This window comes from Trachypithecus francoisi, unplaced genomic scaffold (assembly GCF_009764315.1).
Source record: "Trachypithecus francoisi isolate TF-2019V2 unplaced genomic scaffold, Tfra_2.0 Lachesis_group2, whole genome shotgun sequence".
NCBI lineage: Eukaryota > Metazoa > Chordata > Mammalia > Primates > Cercopithecidae > Trachypithecus > Trachypithecus francoisi.
Window position 1 is genome coordinate 100561871 of NW_022681465.1, and position 16884 is coordinate 100578754.

The 16884-nt window shown below is 41.1% G+C and overlaps 1 long non-coding RNA gene across 2 annotated transcripts; it reads left to right on the plus strand.

Moving 5' to 3' along the window:
- The first annotated feature begins 1218 nt into the window (after positions 1-1218).
- On the plus strand, positions 1219-15789 carry LOC117064506. Of its 2 annotated transcripts, none has more exons than XR_004429500.1 (3): positions 1219-1358; positions 7993-8128; positions 15037-15789. It is a non-coding gene; the product is annotated as an uncharacterized LOC117064506 (long non-coding RNA). The 2 variants fall into 2 exon arrangements; XR_004429499.1 differs by lacking the exon at positions 15037-15789 and adding an exon at positions 12136-12321.
- Positions 15790-16884: the final 1095 nt, after the last annotated feature.

The following is a 16884-nucleotide window of genomic DNA, read 5'->3' on the forward strand; positions in this document are numbered from 1 at the left end:
CCTCTTTTCCTCTTGTCACACTATCTGCTATCTTTCCTGGCCACCTCTAAAAGCCAACACCCTCATCCTTTTCCCTTTCTTTGCTTGTTGCATCTACCTTTTAAGGGGCTCCGAAACAAGAGGCCAAAGCCTGTTAAAATCAGAAATAAAGCTACAAAACTAGAGAAGACCTGAGCTGCTTCCCTGAGAAAAGCACACAAGTGTGACATCTGCTAGTTGCTAAGTCCTTGTCTGTCACAGACAGTGGTAGAGGTCTCTCTCTCAGAGTAAAGAAGCCTAGCTGGATTTAGAAAGCAGCATCATTTGGGCTCTTGACTTTGGGAGAAGGAGTCCTTCTGATATGACACACCAGTTAATTCTTATTCCACAAAAACTATAACTATAGCACAGTTAAAGCACTATAGTGGGAACAGGTAATGAATAGGGTCACTTTCCTGAGTGACATCTCCACTAAGATCTTTCATCATATCAGCCATCCGTGACCCAGCCAAGCAGCATTTACCAGGTCAGTCCTATATAAGAAATAATAGGAGGTGGGGATGGACATTTGAGTTTAGCAAAGTTGTAATCCAATCTTTTGGACTTTGAACATAAATGGGACAAATTCCTACAGAGACCACAATGGGTGTTAGGGAATAAAATGGCACCTTTCTCAAAGAAACAGCTAGAAAGAAAGCATCCCAAGCTACGTCCTGAAAGGCTTTACCCTCTGGGACTAAATTACAGTCATCAGAACCTTTATCTTAGAAGCAAATTGTTCACTGTACTTACCCTACGAGGACCCTCATTGGTATCTGTTTCTCAACTTCACCCATGAGTTACTCCCTTCCAGAAGGCTTCCATACACTCCTTCCCACCTTGTACTAGATGCCTCTCCTCTGACGCACAACACCCTGTCACACTTCTGACCAACTTACACACACACACACTGTACTATAATTGTATGCTTTTCTTCATCTGTAGGCTCCAGGTCCATTAGGACAAGGCCTGCATCTTTCGGCTCATAACTTTAGCACCCTTATATGTGCCTTGTGCATAGTACGTGTTCACTATATGTTTGAATGAATGAGTACATGAACAAAAAGAATGAATCTTTGTATCTTCTATAATACAGTTCTCCTTCCACCAAAGCATTCATCTTGGTACCTTCCCATCATGAGGCCAGGGTAGGGCTTTGTGACATCACTCTAAGATAAGATAAAAGCACAAGAATAGGTTGTACTCAGCAGAGGCAAAACAAGCTGTCCTCAAGCAGGGTGTGACACAGGTTTCTTCTTGTCTTGAGGATGAGTGAAGAAGCCCACAGCCACATGGGTATTTTCGCAGCTTCCCGTGGGGGAAAGACTGACCCTGGATAGGTAGGTGATACATGACCTTGGAAACACATGGTTTCATTGTGGCTGGGGCCTAAAAGAAACAGGACTGGGCCTTGTGGCAGGTCTGGCCTCCAAAGCCTGGAAGGATGAGGTTGGTGCTCCATGCTGTGGCCCAGAGAACTGTGTGAGTTGTTTCTTGAACACATAGTGACACGTCCATGCCCTAGACACCAGCACAAGAATTCAAGCCCTGTGCAGTGGAGCTCTCTAATACCTTTCCTGGGCAACTAATTCAATTTTCAGGAGAGGGGGAAAAAAACAAAAAAGGAACAGCTGGCATTTTCCATTGAAGGTTCTGAATAAAACCAGAAATACTTTGTGCTTTTGGGATTGGGAGGTGGAGTAATGTGAGCTGCCAAGCTGCAACGTGTTCTTAAACAAACAGGCTGTGCAGCCACAGGAAAAGCCATCTAGGAAGGTATATTTTTATTAGTCCTTCTTTCAAAGACTTACAAGATTTTAAAAGAACCACATGAATTCTGTTTTTAACTTGCATAAAAGCCTGAAGTTAATTTTTATGAGCAGATTTCAAATCCCTGAAAAACAGGTTTGGTAATATCTCTGACAGGGCTTGAACTGCAAGGTTTAAGGAGGCCTCAGAAAAAAAAAAAAAGACAGTTTAATGTCCTCTGTACGTTTTCACTGAAAAGCTGTGTCACATTTTGGTAAATAATATTTAAAGGACAACAAATCTTGCTTAACAACACTCCATGGAAAAAGCCTGCAATGAATGACTTCTACTAACTTTTAATGGTTAGGTGCAAATCATCAAAGCTAAGGCTAATGACTTTCAGAAAACTATGAGTTTTCTTGGTTTCTGATAAGTGATGTTGAAAGAATAGTCCATAAAACATACCACCAACTCCCACCTCTCTCCCATCCCTAAAATGCCTCATCCAGTCAGAGTTTCTACTTATAGTTCTCAAGTAAGCAGAAGATATGAGAAGGTCACTGCACTCCCTGTGCATCTGCTGAGCCCTGACTTGATCTATGTCTACACGTGTAAGCTAATTAGAGCAAACATATTTAAATTTTTACTTTCTTTTATTTTTTGAGATGGCGTTTCACTCTTGTCGCCCAGGCAGGAGTGCAATGGTACAATTTTGGCTCACTGCAACCTCTGCCTACTGAGTTCAAGCAATTCTCCTGCCTCAGCCTCCCCAGTAGCTGGGATTATAGGCATGTGCCACCATGCCCAACTAATTTTTATATTTTTAGTAGAGACGGGGTTTTGCCATGTTGGTCAGGCTGGTCTCGAACTCCTGACCTTAGGTGATCCACCCTCCTTGGCCTCCCAAAGTTCTGGGATTACAGGCGGGAGCCACTGTGCCCGGCCTTAATTTTTTTTTTTTTTCTAATTCGGCCATATAATTGATTAGTATCCTTAAAGTTAATTAGGTTAACTAATAGTAAATTTCCTCAATAATTTACAGTTTATTAAAATTATTAATATGAATCAATAATACTTCTGACAGGTTAATGTCTGTATAAGCACAACATAAAGCTACTAGTCCTAGAAACTGAAGGCAGACAATTTTTTCTCTCACTTTTTCTTTAGCCTCAACCCAAATAGAATGGAAGGTCAAAATGTGGCAAGGTCTTGGTCACTTTGGAAGAGCCAACCCAGCAGACATAATATTTCCACATGTCACATGACCAAGATAAATAGCAGGTCAGGAAGCCAGGACCAGAACCCAGCAGAGAGCTGTGCTCAAGAGGTGGAAATGAGAGCACAGAGTCAGGGCACTGTGTCTATGTCTTGCCACTAGACCCCAGCAGCACGGGGTCAGGAAATGACCTGGGCTTGGTTCCAACCAAAAGGAGAGGTTCAGAATCCCCTCTAGACCCTTCCATTCACCAGCCACTTCTTCCTACCTTTGCCCACCATCTCCACCCTGGAAGCCAAGCCTCAAAACAGACTATATCTGGAAACTGCTTACCTTGTGGACAGGATGTGAAATATTTTAAACATCCTAATGCTACAACAACAGTGATCAGTGGTTTTATTTTATGTCAACACTGAAGTGTGAGGACCAAATGTAAATAGATTTTTAATCACAACATTATTTCCAGAATGACAGGAGAATTTAATTTTAAGATTTAGGAAGAAGGAGTTATTGTCAAGTATCTGAGAAGAATCATCAAGATTTGGGAGCAGGAAGTGAAGATTATCCAAATTAAAGATTGTGCTAATTTATTACAACCATATATACTGAAAACAAGCATGTTGGGGTAAGTGGAATGCTTCCTCCATAGCAGAGTTATGATAGTTTGGGAAGAAAGAATTAAGCCATTATAAAAAGTGCAGCAACCTTCCTCCTTCCAGCCTGCCTACACAGTGACCATGCAGAACAAGCCATACCTGTACACTATCTCCATTTCAAACATGTATAAAATCCTATTTACACATTTCTAAACTTTTTTTTTTTTTTCTTTTTTTTTGAGATGGAGTCTCACTCTGTCACCTAGGCTGGAGTGTAGTGGCTGGATCTCAGCTCAATGCAAACTCCGCCTCCTGGGTTCACATCATTCTCCTGCCTCAGCCTCCCGAGTAGCTGGGACTACAGGCGCCCATCACCTCGCCCGGCTAGTTTTTTGTATTTTTTAGTAGAGACGGGGTTTCACGGTGTTAGCCAGGATGGTCTCCATCTCATGACCTCGTGATCCGCCCGTCTCGGCCTCCCAGAGTGCTGGGATTACAGGCTTGAGCCACCGCGCCCAGCCATATTTCTAAACTTTCTTGAGAACTACTGATTCCACTACAATCCTGGAGTCCTAAAATGTCTTATGTAATCCACTCCAACTTTTTCAGTTGGCAGATGAAAAGACCGAGGTACAGAGAGATAGAGTGACTTTCCCCAAATTTTAGAGTTTTCTGTTCCTCTCAGGGTGTAATAGGACAAAAAGTGATAATCTATGTGACTTGGGGTTGGGAGATCAGTGTAATGTAGTGTGTTTGGATCTTGGCCAACTGTGCAATCTTAAGCAATTTTATTTCTCTGAGCCTCAATTTTCTTATTTCTAACAACTGGTATAATAATGGCACCAACTTCAGAGGTTTTGTGGTAATTAAATGAGAAAACATATTTAAAGCATTGAGACAGTGTCTGGTACCTAGTGGGTATCAACAAAAGGTATCTATAATAGGTATTTTTGTTATTGGTATTATTAGTGTGCTAATAGTATAATGGTTGACAGAATAATGAAGTCAGGAGTCAAAATAAATTATAATAATGATGATTATTATCATAATAACATGATTAACATTTCTTAAATATGTATCCGGGTACTTTAATGATTGCTTTAACTACATTATCTCACTCAGTTCTCCTAATTCTATAGATAAGGAAACTTTCCCTTAGAGAAGCTTAAAATTTTGCTCAACAGCTGATAAATGATGCTCCTAGGATGTGAACCCAGGTCTCACAGACTCTAGAATTCCTGCCATTATGCTGAATTAAGGATAACCATCGATAGATTAAGGAAAAATAAAGAAAAGTGTTTAATTGCATGAGTGAGGTCCTTTACTCTTTTCACAAGTAAAACAGATGAAAGCCCACATTTTAGAGCAAGATGAGCCAATATCAATCACTTCACTTAACCATGTCAGACTTTTATGATAAATGTTATGGCTGACGGTGAGGTCACTCAATGTCAGCTCAATATCCCTTTAACAGGGAGCTATAAGTCAATCCTGCCATCTTAAGATTTATCTCTGGTGTACAATAAAATTGGTTGTTTTTCTGTTGATTGAGCATTTGAGATACAAAAGCTTGAGAATTCGCTGCTATTTATTTGATGTGTTCCTGTGTCTGTCAAACTTGTAGGAGTGTTATCTGCTGTTTTAATGTGGCTTGAAGCTTCCCAAATCCGTCTTCCATAATTGTTTGGGTAATGTCATTTGTCTGAAAAATGGGGATAAATTGAGGGCCTCTCTTTTCCTATTTACAGATATTAAGAGATTTTATTTATGCAAGCTGTTAACCAGGTTAATGTTGCCCACCCCATCCCGAGGGATGAAGTAGGAGTTAGAGTGTGGGTGAGGCATACTTCTTAAGGGTGCTCAAAGCCTCTGAAAAAGTTACATCTTCAGTAAAAAGCCCATATATTGCAAAATGTTGGAAGGAGGGTGCCTTAAATTGTGAAATCTTCTGTGAGGAACCTCATTTTTCTGGAACTCCCTGACATCTGAGCCCTCATGTTGCTGGAAGGATTCCAAGAGCACCATAAAATTAGGGCTGGTCCTGTCTGAACTGAGTCCAGATCATTTCAAAGTGACTCAAGGCAGGGAAATAAATATTGAACCTAGTTAAATGTTGCTTGAGATTATGCTTGGCACTGGGTGTCCAGTCACTGATTTACTCTTAGGTTACAGGGGTTATTTTGAGCCCAAATGGATGTGCCAGGGCGGATTCATTCAATGGCAGCAATTATTTGCAAGCACAGTTGCATTTCTGACATGTTTAGCGGAATGTAATGTAGAGATTTATGTGATAGTACTGGGTGTGTGTAACAGACATTAAAGTCCTCAGTTTCATGCTACTTTACTCAACCCTGGATCACATTTGGCTTTTCCCCATTCTTTTTCTCCTTTTTCTTGTCTTGCTTGGAAAAAAAAAAAAAAAACTGACTTTTTTTCTGTCTTTCTCTTTTTCTCTCTCTCCCTCTTTCTTTCTCTTTCTTTCTTTCCTCTCTTTCTCGTCCTTTTCCTTTCCTTTTAGACAATAACTTATAAGTTATGAATGAACAATATGAAATTAGAATCAAAGAGGTCAAAAGAAAGAGTTGTAATGATATTCAGCTCACCCCACTCCCACTTTAAACCACCCTAAAAATGTGGGGATAGCTACTTGGAAAAGAAATGTTTTAAATGGCCAGTTACAACTTTAAAGAAGAGATTTTGAAGCACACGTACCCATCGTACACAGGCACTATGGACAGCCACATGATTGAAGCCCTGTTGAATTGGCCTGTGATATGTTTCATTTACAACTGATGTCGGGTCTTGTACCTCAGTGCCACAAGATGGAAGTCACATGCAGTTCCAGTCCTCTGCCTCTCTTCCCTTTAGCAAGAGGAGGATACCCCCTAGTGCCATGTTTCGTCTCACTGTTTGATGTGAGGCTTTGGCTGCTGTCAAGTCTCAGCTGGGCAAGACACTGGAGCAGCATTCTGGGATAAGAGCAACCTTTGGGATCACACAGACCCACATGGGACTCCTGATCTGCACTCTGTTAACTGTCGACCTTCAGCAATTGCCTTAAACTCTCTGAGCTCAGTTTCTTTATCTGTAAGATGGAGATGATAATAGCTCCTACCTTGCAGTACTGTTGCGAAGATTTAATGGGGTAATGCACATAAAGTGCTTGGGTCAGCACCTGGCATACAGCAACACTTACTACATGGTAGACAGCAGAACAATTCCTCAAATGTCAAACCACCTTTCTTTCTGACAGACCTGCAGACTCTGGCCACAGATGTGACCCTAGCCTCAAACCTCTACAGACCTGGTCAGAGAGATGAGGTGGCTCAAAAGCTTGGCGGGGGTGGACAATAGGCACAGGTCAGAGGTCCAGCATGGCAATCAGGCAGGAACCACCTTCCCAGGACACACCCCTACTTATTGGGTTACACTGCCTGTGCTTGGTCTCCAACCCATATCTACATTGGCATGGCAAGGTGCAGGGCCTTGCCAAACACAATGCCAAGCACAGGCTTTATTTACTTGCCTACATCTTGAAAAAATACACACAAAACCACAGAGTATAGATTAAATCCTGTTAGGAGAAAAATCAGTAAGAAATATCTGTTTAACAAAGCCCCATACTTAGACCATTTTCTTTCAAGAACTATTTGATCAAACTTAAGATTAGAAGCCATAATTTTCACAAATGTAAGACTGTGTAGTTCCCAAAGCCTTTCCCCATGCCTTATCTTATTTGAGCCTTCCCAGCACCTTTCAAGGTAAGTATTATCTCCACTTTACAGATAAGAAGCTGATGTTCAGAAAGTTTTAAGTCAAATCCAAGGTCACTCAGCTAATACTTGTTTGAGTTATTTCTTGATCCCAGATCTTCTGACCCCAGCATTCCCAGCACTACACTGTTCACCTTTTTCTACCCACTGAGGACTGTTCGCCAAAACCCCTACTACCCTCACATCCCAACACTCACCTATGCTCTCTGGCTCTGATTAGAAACCTGACCAATGTATAGGTTCCGAAAAGGGATACAAGTTAAACAAGGCATGAAAAAAAATCTGATTTAAAATATGATCACGAATATGCACCACATACAAAAGAACTTAATGGAAAGAAACAGAGTCCAAGAATTTCAGGGAGACTGTTCACTCTCCAGCTTTTAGAAGCAAACTGGACCTGATGGGTGATGTACTTTGTGAGCCAGTTAAATATCATGATACTTTTAATGATAATACATCCCACAGACCTCAGGGAGAAAGTAGTATTCTCACCAAAGGTACAAATGAATGGGGATTTTATGAACAGAGGTAGATCAGTTCCTCTACACAGACTCTATGCTCCCGTCTACAGCGATTTATTTTTGTCCCTTCCAAGCCAACATTTCCTGAGAATCCCCATGGCCCCTCTCTTTGCTAGGTGGGGAAGAAAGACCTGATCTGGTCACAGGAGCAGTGCTGGTGAGGAGAGGACAACAGACCTAGTGATGTTCCTTTCACCCTCCCCACTTCCCACCACCTGGAAAATGAAGACTGACAACTATGAACGACTCCTGGTAACCACATATGGATTATTCATGAGATAAAGCATGATTTAAACCATAGCTATGAAATGATTATTTCATGTCCCACATAGCCCTTCCCCAGCCAAGCCCGAAGTTATGGGGATGGAGGTGGGTGTTTGGGATGAACCAGGGCTGCCACACAAAACTCCAAAGAACCCAACTTCTTGACTGTGGGGAGCCCAGGCAGAGCTGATTGGACATCAGCTACTCTGGGGAACACAGGAGATTGCCTATTTTTTAGTAAATGTTCCAAAAAATTGTTTCCCCTCCTCTTTAGCCCAGAGTGAAGTAGGATGTTTCCTATGCAGAAAGTGCAACCTCCTCCGGCCCCTCAACACAGTGAGAGAAGGCTCAGCACCACATACTCACTGAGCTAACTGAACCGATGGTGCTCTCCGTAAGCGGCCACTAGACTATAACTGAGGTCAACCGGAGCATGCCCAGTGACATCTGCAGATCCCAAGATATGGTTTCATTAACTGCTGTGGATAAATCAGTTGGGCATTTGCTGGCAGTGTTTAAAATGCCATGATGGGTCAGATTAGAAAGTTGCTAGCGCTGTAAGTCCAAAGGTGACCCGAGGAGGGTTCTTGGCTTCTGCCAAGGGTAAGATCCCACAGCTGCTTGAGCTGACTCCACCAGAACAAAGTGAGGCCTCTGCCAGCAGGCCCATCATTCCATCTAGACAGGTGTGGCCTCCTGCCACCACCAGGACACACATCTGTAATACAACCAGAGAAAACCAAGGTACCCTGGGCTGGAGGCAGGGTAGGGGTAATTGCAGTATCAGAACCTACTTCCCAGGATGCTTGACAAAGTTCTCCCCCACAGGTGCTTCTCCTCTCTGGAGTAGTGTAATGATGAAAGACAGGTATTGGAAGGTTTGAATCCCAGCTCTGCCCACCAACTATGTAATCATGAGAAAGTCACTTAACTTTGGTCACAGGAGCAGTGCTGGTGAGGAGAGGACAACAGACCTAGTGATGTTTCTTTCACCCTCCCCACTTCCCACCACCTGAATCTCAGGTTCCTCCTCTGCAAAAGGGAATAATAAAGCTCCTGTATAGTCCTGTAACATTGTTGTAAGGATTAAAAGACATGATTGGTGCAAAGAGTGAGAATAGTGAGTCAACATGAAGTCATGTTTCATATTATTTTTCCTTTAGGGTCCTCCATCTTCCCCTTACCCTGGAGACCCATCCTATCTGCTCTAGTGGGGTAGTGCCTTGTTCTCTGGGATGCTCCTCTCTTTACTCTGAAAGAGACCAAATCACCAGTCCACACAAAGCTTAATGTGTTGTTCTCAGGAGCATTTGTATTCAATAGGAGGGTGGAACTTTAGCTACAAGGAGCAAACTCCTAGAAGGAAATTTCCAGTTTTATTGGTCTGCAAGTAGAAAAGGGTTATTTGCATCATGTAGGAGAGTATTAAAAAGGAGGGGAGGAAGTAGGCCAAGGCCTCATAACCTGGACATTGATTTCAGGATAAGAAGTGCATATATAAGAGGTTTCATAGGTAGAGTCGAGAGCAAGAATAGGAGAAATGACACTACAAAGTTTTTAAGAAAAAATAGGATTGAAGGGGAACAAGTGTTGCCATGTGGAGATCCTGCTTGGAGCACTCACTAGCCTAGAGCCACCTTGCCATGGGATGGACCTGCAGCCTCTGGAGTCCTTGGTAAGGGATGGCTGAGCTGAGCTGAGTGTTCACTTTCCTGTGCTTCTTACATTTCCTACGGTATAGGCTACCAGGAGATGCCTTGTTCTCTACAATTTTCTGGGACCAACACAGCCACATCTATTATCCCTTTGTCCTTCCTCACCTTCCTTGCATCTCTTCATACACATTCACACACATACACACACACACACACACACACACAAAAACCATTTCCAGGTCTGAGAAAAAGGTAATAGACAACACACAAACTCTAAGATTCAAATGCAGACATGTGAAGCTGGCCAGGTGCAATCATACAGGCCCTCAGGTAAGGCATGATTTATCACCAAAGTCCCCACCTCCTTTGCTCTCTGAAAACACTCTGCCTTCTTGCAGATGGATGGTAACAGTCCCACTCCTTTCTACCTCATACTGAGGCCACCTTGAGCATATGGCTGGCCATGCAGCCTTGAAAAGGACAAATGACCCCAAGGGACTAAAGCAGAATGGGGAAAGTCAGGCGCTCCAAAGCTGCAACATCACCCTCTGGCAGTTATAATTGCTCCCCTGCAGTGAGGGAATGTCCCTGCCCACTACTTATCAACCAGGTAGCTCCTGGAGGGCTCAAGTTCCTGGTGGAAGGGGCTTGGCCTGTTTCAACTAACTTCACACAGCACAAAGTCCAGCCCATCTCTCTGTAGCTCTGGGCATTTAACAAATGCTTTTAATGATGATGATGCAACCCTTTCAGCTTAGGTCTGTCAGGATCCCCTGAGAAACATATATTATCTGAAGCTTTCCCTTTTGCTTAATTACATTGTACTAATGTTTTTTCCACTAGATTTCTCCTCCCCCAACTCTTCCATCCAAATCCTGCTTCACTGTGGGTTGGATTTACATAGAAGGCCAGCACATTATAATTGTGATGATTGATCACTGAAGTTTCCTTGGGTTCAGATTGTTTCCTAATGTGGGTCATTTTTCATCATAAAGAGTTGGCTGATAATGATGTCATTTCCATTGCTTGAATTTTGAGGCAGTGGCCACATATCACAGAGTTTAAATGACTGTCTATAGGGCAGCAAAATCATGTCGTTATCAGTTTAAAGCAGTTGCTGCTTTACTCCTGGGGACAAAACAAGAATTGGAGGCTCCTAAAACTCATCAAACAAGAGCAGGATGCCAGGAATACAAATCTGTATCTGTGCCTGGGAAAGGAGCAGTGGGAAGGAGGGGTGGTGGTAAGCAAACCTGTTTTTGCATGAGGCTGTGTGGTAAGTATCAGATAAAAATGACAAAGTCATACTTGACAGAAAATAAGCTGTATTGCTGATCACTGGATACCTAAGATGTGCTCTCCCACAATCCTTTAACTGTGATTTCATAGCAAGATTAACGAGCAAGAATTGAAATCACTCACGAAGAGAAGCTTTGGACTAAAACCCATCTACCGGATAAGTCAATAAATGTCCCTCTCATCAACTGCTTGGGACTGGGATGGAGCTGGAATATGGCCCTAATGTTGCATGTGTAAACTATGGATATAAAAGGAAATGATGTTACATGTGTGTTTAAAACAAATAACTGCATTGTTAAAATCCCAAGGCTTGCAGACCCTAAATCACGGTGAGTGAGCTGCTGCTCCAGATGCTCTGTTTTCTGCTATTTTCCTCCAGCCGCCTTCCCATGTGGCATGTCCTTCTGAACCCTCTAGGATGCCCTGCAGATGTTAAAAGTTTATAGTGCAGCCCCAGCCCTGTCTTCCACAGTCTTTCTCATGCAACCCAGCATCCCTCCTCTGACTTCTTTTCCAAATACTGTAACTTCGAGAAAATTGCAAGAACAGTAAAACGAACACCCATGTATTGTTCACCTACATTCACTGTTTATTGTCCCAGATACGCTTTATCTCTCTATATACATATGCACACAGCTTTTTTTGTTTAATCATTTGAGAATTCATTGTTTTAGCTTCCCATGCTTCAGGACACTTCCCTCCTACATACTTAGGTAAGTATCTCAACAGAAAATTTTCCTCATTTCATATCATACTCCAGAAATTTCACATTGATATAATACTCTTCTCTAATATGGTATTTTTTAAGTTCAATTGTCCCTACACAGTTTTATGCAGCTGATTTACATACATACATAAACACACACACCCACACACACCTGCACACGCACACACACACGCCTCCAGGGTTTAATCAAAGATCTCACATTGCGTTTAGCTGACATGTTTGCTTTTTCATTTGTTTGTTTTGTGTTGTGGTGTTGAATTGGTCCCAGCAGTATCAATATAAACTTATTTTTATTTCAAAAATTTATTTCTTAGGAAGATGGAGATATGTCAAGAAGACATAGGATTCATCCTGAAAGGATTCCCACTAGGAAAACTGGGATAATTTAAACATCAAAATGACAAATGACAGAAGTGGGTATAACATATTAGAGGAAACAAATATATATTCTGATATATTGAAAAATCAAAGTGGGAAGAAGAATGAAACACTCCTCTTTACAGAAGAATACCAACTAATAAATAAGTAGGAAATTTAGAAATAGAAAATTGTCATTTTGTAACCATCAGAGCGATAATTAATTCAGGCAGGGGCCATTATATCCCAGTCCGCATTTGTATCTTTCTTTTTCCACAGTGAGAATCCAGGTTCCCAACAACCTTGTTACATTTACCCATTTGCTGGTTCCTGCAGTACACACTATCAACAATTTATTAAGTGGAGTTCAAGATTTCCATACAGTTTCATTTTTATTCTTAGAAAATGTTACGTTGGGTTGTACAATCAGCACACTTTGTTCAAAAGTGACTTGAGTAATTTTTCTAATGTGTGATTTTTATCTATTTCATATAATTTTGATTTTTTGTTTGAATTCAATTTTCATCGTTTTCCCATTTCTTAATTTTATTTTTTGGAAATGTAAACCTTTAACACACTTTGAAACCCAAAACCAAATCAAAAGGGATCACCAGAGAAGTTCCATCTTCTTCCCTACATGTTGCATTTGGTTCTCACTGATCCCTGGAGATAACACATTTCATTCATTTCTAGCTTAATTTCCTTCTGTTTCTTTCTTTTTTTTTTTCTTTTCAGAAAAATAAGCAGATTCACAGACAACTTTTTAAGCCATTAATATTTGTGTCCTTTTTGTAACAATTGCTTTGGAATTTTGGAAAAATAGATGAGAAAATTCCAAAAGATGAAGTCACCCCAAGAACATACGTTTTCATTTTCTGCTTAGAGTTAAGGGAAGATTTTTTGTTTTAGGGAGGATGATGGAGGCCAACCTAGTCAATGGACTTAGGGGACTAACCACTATCAAATTCCTCAAAATCTGTATTTTTTTGTCTCAGTAACAAATAAAAAAGCAACCAATTTGACCCCATACTGATTCTCTTGTTGATATGATCAAATTAACCAGCCCAGAAATAGCACTTCCTAGACTCAGCATAATTCTGATCACTTTGCCCTGTAGCTTAATACCCTTCCATGGCTTCCTATTGTCCTCAGGATAAATTCCAAACTTATAAAGCCCACAGTAGGCTGCCCTCTCCACTTGGCGCGCACACATGCACACACACATAGGCTCCTGAGTCCCAAAAATTCACTTCTTTTCTCACCCTGTGCTGTTTGCTTTGCTCACACTGAGCCCAACATTTGAACTGCTCTTCCCATGAAGGGCGAGGAAGTTGGGTAAATGGGTGTCACCTTCACCAGCCCCTCAAGGCAAGTCCATTTGTTGAGCTCTAAAGATGCATCTTACTTTGCAGTTTCCCATGTCTCAAACTTGGGAGTTGGGTTTATAACAGGACCTCCTGTGCCTGCAACCACTTGGAAAGGCATGATGGGAAACTGGGCTTTCCAGTTTAGCTTTGGAGCCGAGGACAGGAGCAGGAAGGCTTATTACTGTTCCAGGACAGAACTTGGGATGCAATAGCTCCTTTAGCCCCAGCCTCTGGGTCCTGCACTGTGGTGAGGACTGCACCCCCACCCTGTGCCTTTCATGCCTCAGGCCTTCCAAGTTCTGACCCTGCAATTGGATGGCTCTATCTGCCTCACCTCCCATGCATTGTATTTCCCACCAGGCTAGCAAATTAACAGTCTCCTAGGAGATCTCTATTTTGACTCTCTTCTTGCATTTCTGCTTCCCGGATCCTACATCAGATCCTATATGACTCTATAACAATCCTATAAAACCCAGCATTTAATCTTGGTTTAGTTCCTTCTATTGTCTTCAACTCCGTGCTTCCACTTGAAGAGAAGCTAACACAGCAGTGATTTTCAGGCTTGACTGTGAAAAAGAATCACCTGAGAGATTTCTGACTCAGTAATCTACGGGTAGGGCACTAGGATCTGCATTTCCAGCGTGTACCTCACGGACTGCCAGGACCTCTTTAAGAAACCCAGTAGGTAGGCAGTCTGGGCACTTCCTATCACCCTTCACCCTAACTGGGCCCTGTTAATGCTAGAGATACTCTTTCTCCTAATTACTCAGAATGACCATTCACCAGACATCCTTAGTAAAAACTCGAGGCCTCTAAGCCGACAGTTGCTCTCACCAGAACCACTGCCCTCAGCTGGCTCAGACAGGAACTACAGCTCTAAGACACACTCCCTGCTCTTTACCCCAATTACATTCTTGCCTTAAAACAAATGTATCTTTGAACTGTGAATAATAGTATTTTTGCACTTAAAAAAATATACATTATTATGCTGCCTACTCATACTCTGTTTATTCACACCAATGTAATTTTTATTAAAATGTTTGGATATTTCATTTGTAAAGGTGTTTTACATAGTAGGCATACTTAGAATTCTCTTTCCATCACCCAACTTGTAGAAAATAATTTCACTGACACCCAGCTAATCAACGTTTCTTTCCTGAAAAACATAATAAAATGCAATTGGGCTTGACATCTATGAAGCTGGTAAAATTAGTGAGAATTACCACCACCTGGCAGAAGAGTGGCTCATAGACGTGGTGGAAGGTGTCCCGGCCATTTATATGCAGAGTCTGGTGGAGGCGGCCACATAGAACCAAGTCCAGTGGAGGCACATGATGGCTGGTTTGGGAGGGGTACTGGGGGACTGTTTTCTTCCAGCCCTTGGGACACGGGCATGCTTGTCCCCACTTCTGAGGATATCAGCAGCTGCTTTGGCTGAGAGTACATGTGGTCTTACCTGTAAAGCTTTTTTTTTTTTTTTTTTCCCCACAGAGCCTTGAAAGAAATCAGAAGAGATTCTGAGGAGGTAACTAAGGAATCCCAGATCACCCTAAGAGTTTGGAAAGAAGAAAGAGGGTATGGCACACCCATGGAAATGACATCTGTGCACCCCAGCCTGGCCTACCTCACAAGCACACTAGTGGTTATGTACGAGGATCTGGGGCTTTCTGCTAGAATCCTCCTCCTGTTCTGCCATGACCAGTTGTGATTCTGGAAAATGTACTTAGTCTCTGTCAGCCTTCCCCATCTACTTGAGGAGAGATAGTTTTAACCCACGTTACTGTGATGATAACAGCGCTGATGACATCAGGTATCTGACACAAAATAAGCATTCAATAAACATGCCTCCTTTTTCGTTGTGGTAAAATAGACATAACAAAATTTACCATTTTGGCCATTTTTAAGGGTATGGTTCAGTGGCATTGAGTACATTCACACTGCTGTGCAACCATCACTACCCTCCATCTCCAGAACATTTTCATCATCTCCAACTGAAACTTTGTTAGTTTTTTCAATCCATTAGCTGGATTTAGTCACATTTCTAAATTTCTTAATACGGTATCTAACACGTTAACTGTAAGTATAACATCAGGAAACACAGGATCCCATTTTAGCTTTTGGATTCTATTTTTGAGCCATTTATGTGTAGGGATTGATATTTCATTGCTTTTACTTTTTCTTAGGAATCTTACAAATAACAAGAGAAAATTTACTCTTTAAAAAATAGAATAAAGGTCAATGTTGCAATTTTTGTAAATCCAAGCTGTATTATGGAATCTTAGTGATTTTCTTTTTCCTATATCTTGAAACATTTTGCTATTCATCATTCTAGTCATTATTTGATCATTACTCACCAATTATTCCCAACTATGTTTAAAAACACTGAAATAATGTGAAATGGAAAAATGATCATAAAGCCTGATGCAATAATGAACTAAACTATGGCTATTACATCACCTTTCAGTTTTCCTGCTGTCCTGCCCCAAGTATTGTAGAATCATTCAAGAAGGTTTAGGAGAACAGTAAAGACACCATCTTTGTAGTTTCTTTTCATCTTTTATACACAACTGAGCATCCATAATTTTTATTTTCCAACCACAATGGCAAAGACAAGCAAATTTCCAGAGGAAGATGTTTCATTTTATTAAACAAATCATAAGATTAATGCAAAGAGATTTCATATAAGCAAAATTTTAGACTGTGAGTTTTCAGATGACAATATCCTAAATGAATTTTTCCAAAGTCTAGAATCAATAAATGGACACTATATTTTTAAGGACAAAAATGAAATATAGGGTTCTCAATGAGTTAGTAACTCAACAGGAAGAACTTCACCATGCAGTGTTTTGTGATCAGAACTTAGACCATCTGTTTTGGGGAAAAAAAAAAAAAGTAACGACATTCTTTTGCCTCTTATGTGGTTGTGCACCAAAATTTTCTGGATATGGGTCATAAGTGAACTAGGTGGGTGTGTACTGAAAGGGGAATGGAAGAAAATAAATAATGTGGAAACCAAAACAATCAGTTGAATTAATCATTCTAATTGATGAAACATGAAAATGCTTTGCAATTATAGAATAAAGAAGATGTGAGTCCTCTTTTAAGCAAATTATGAGCCATAGTTTTTTAAAATATTTTATTTTGATGATATAACTGTAAGAAGACACAATTAGAAGAAATGATAAGCTAAACTTTTAGTGATGGACTTGAAGTCTGGAATCAATGCTATATTTATAAGACTGACATGTTCCAGAATTATGCATGACAATTGATCACTAGTTGATGGCATTCAAAGGAAGCTGCCTCAGAATTGTAGGCATCAGTACCTTCTACACTGGG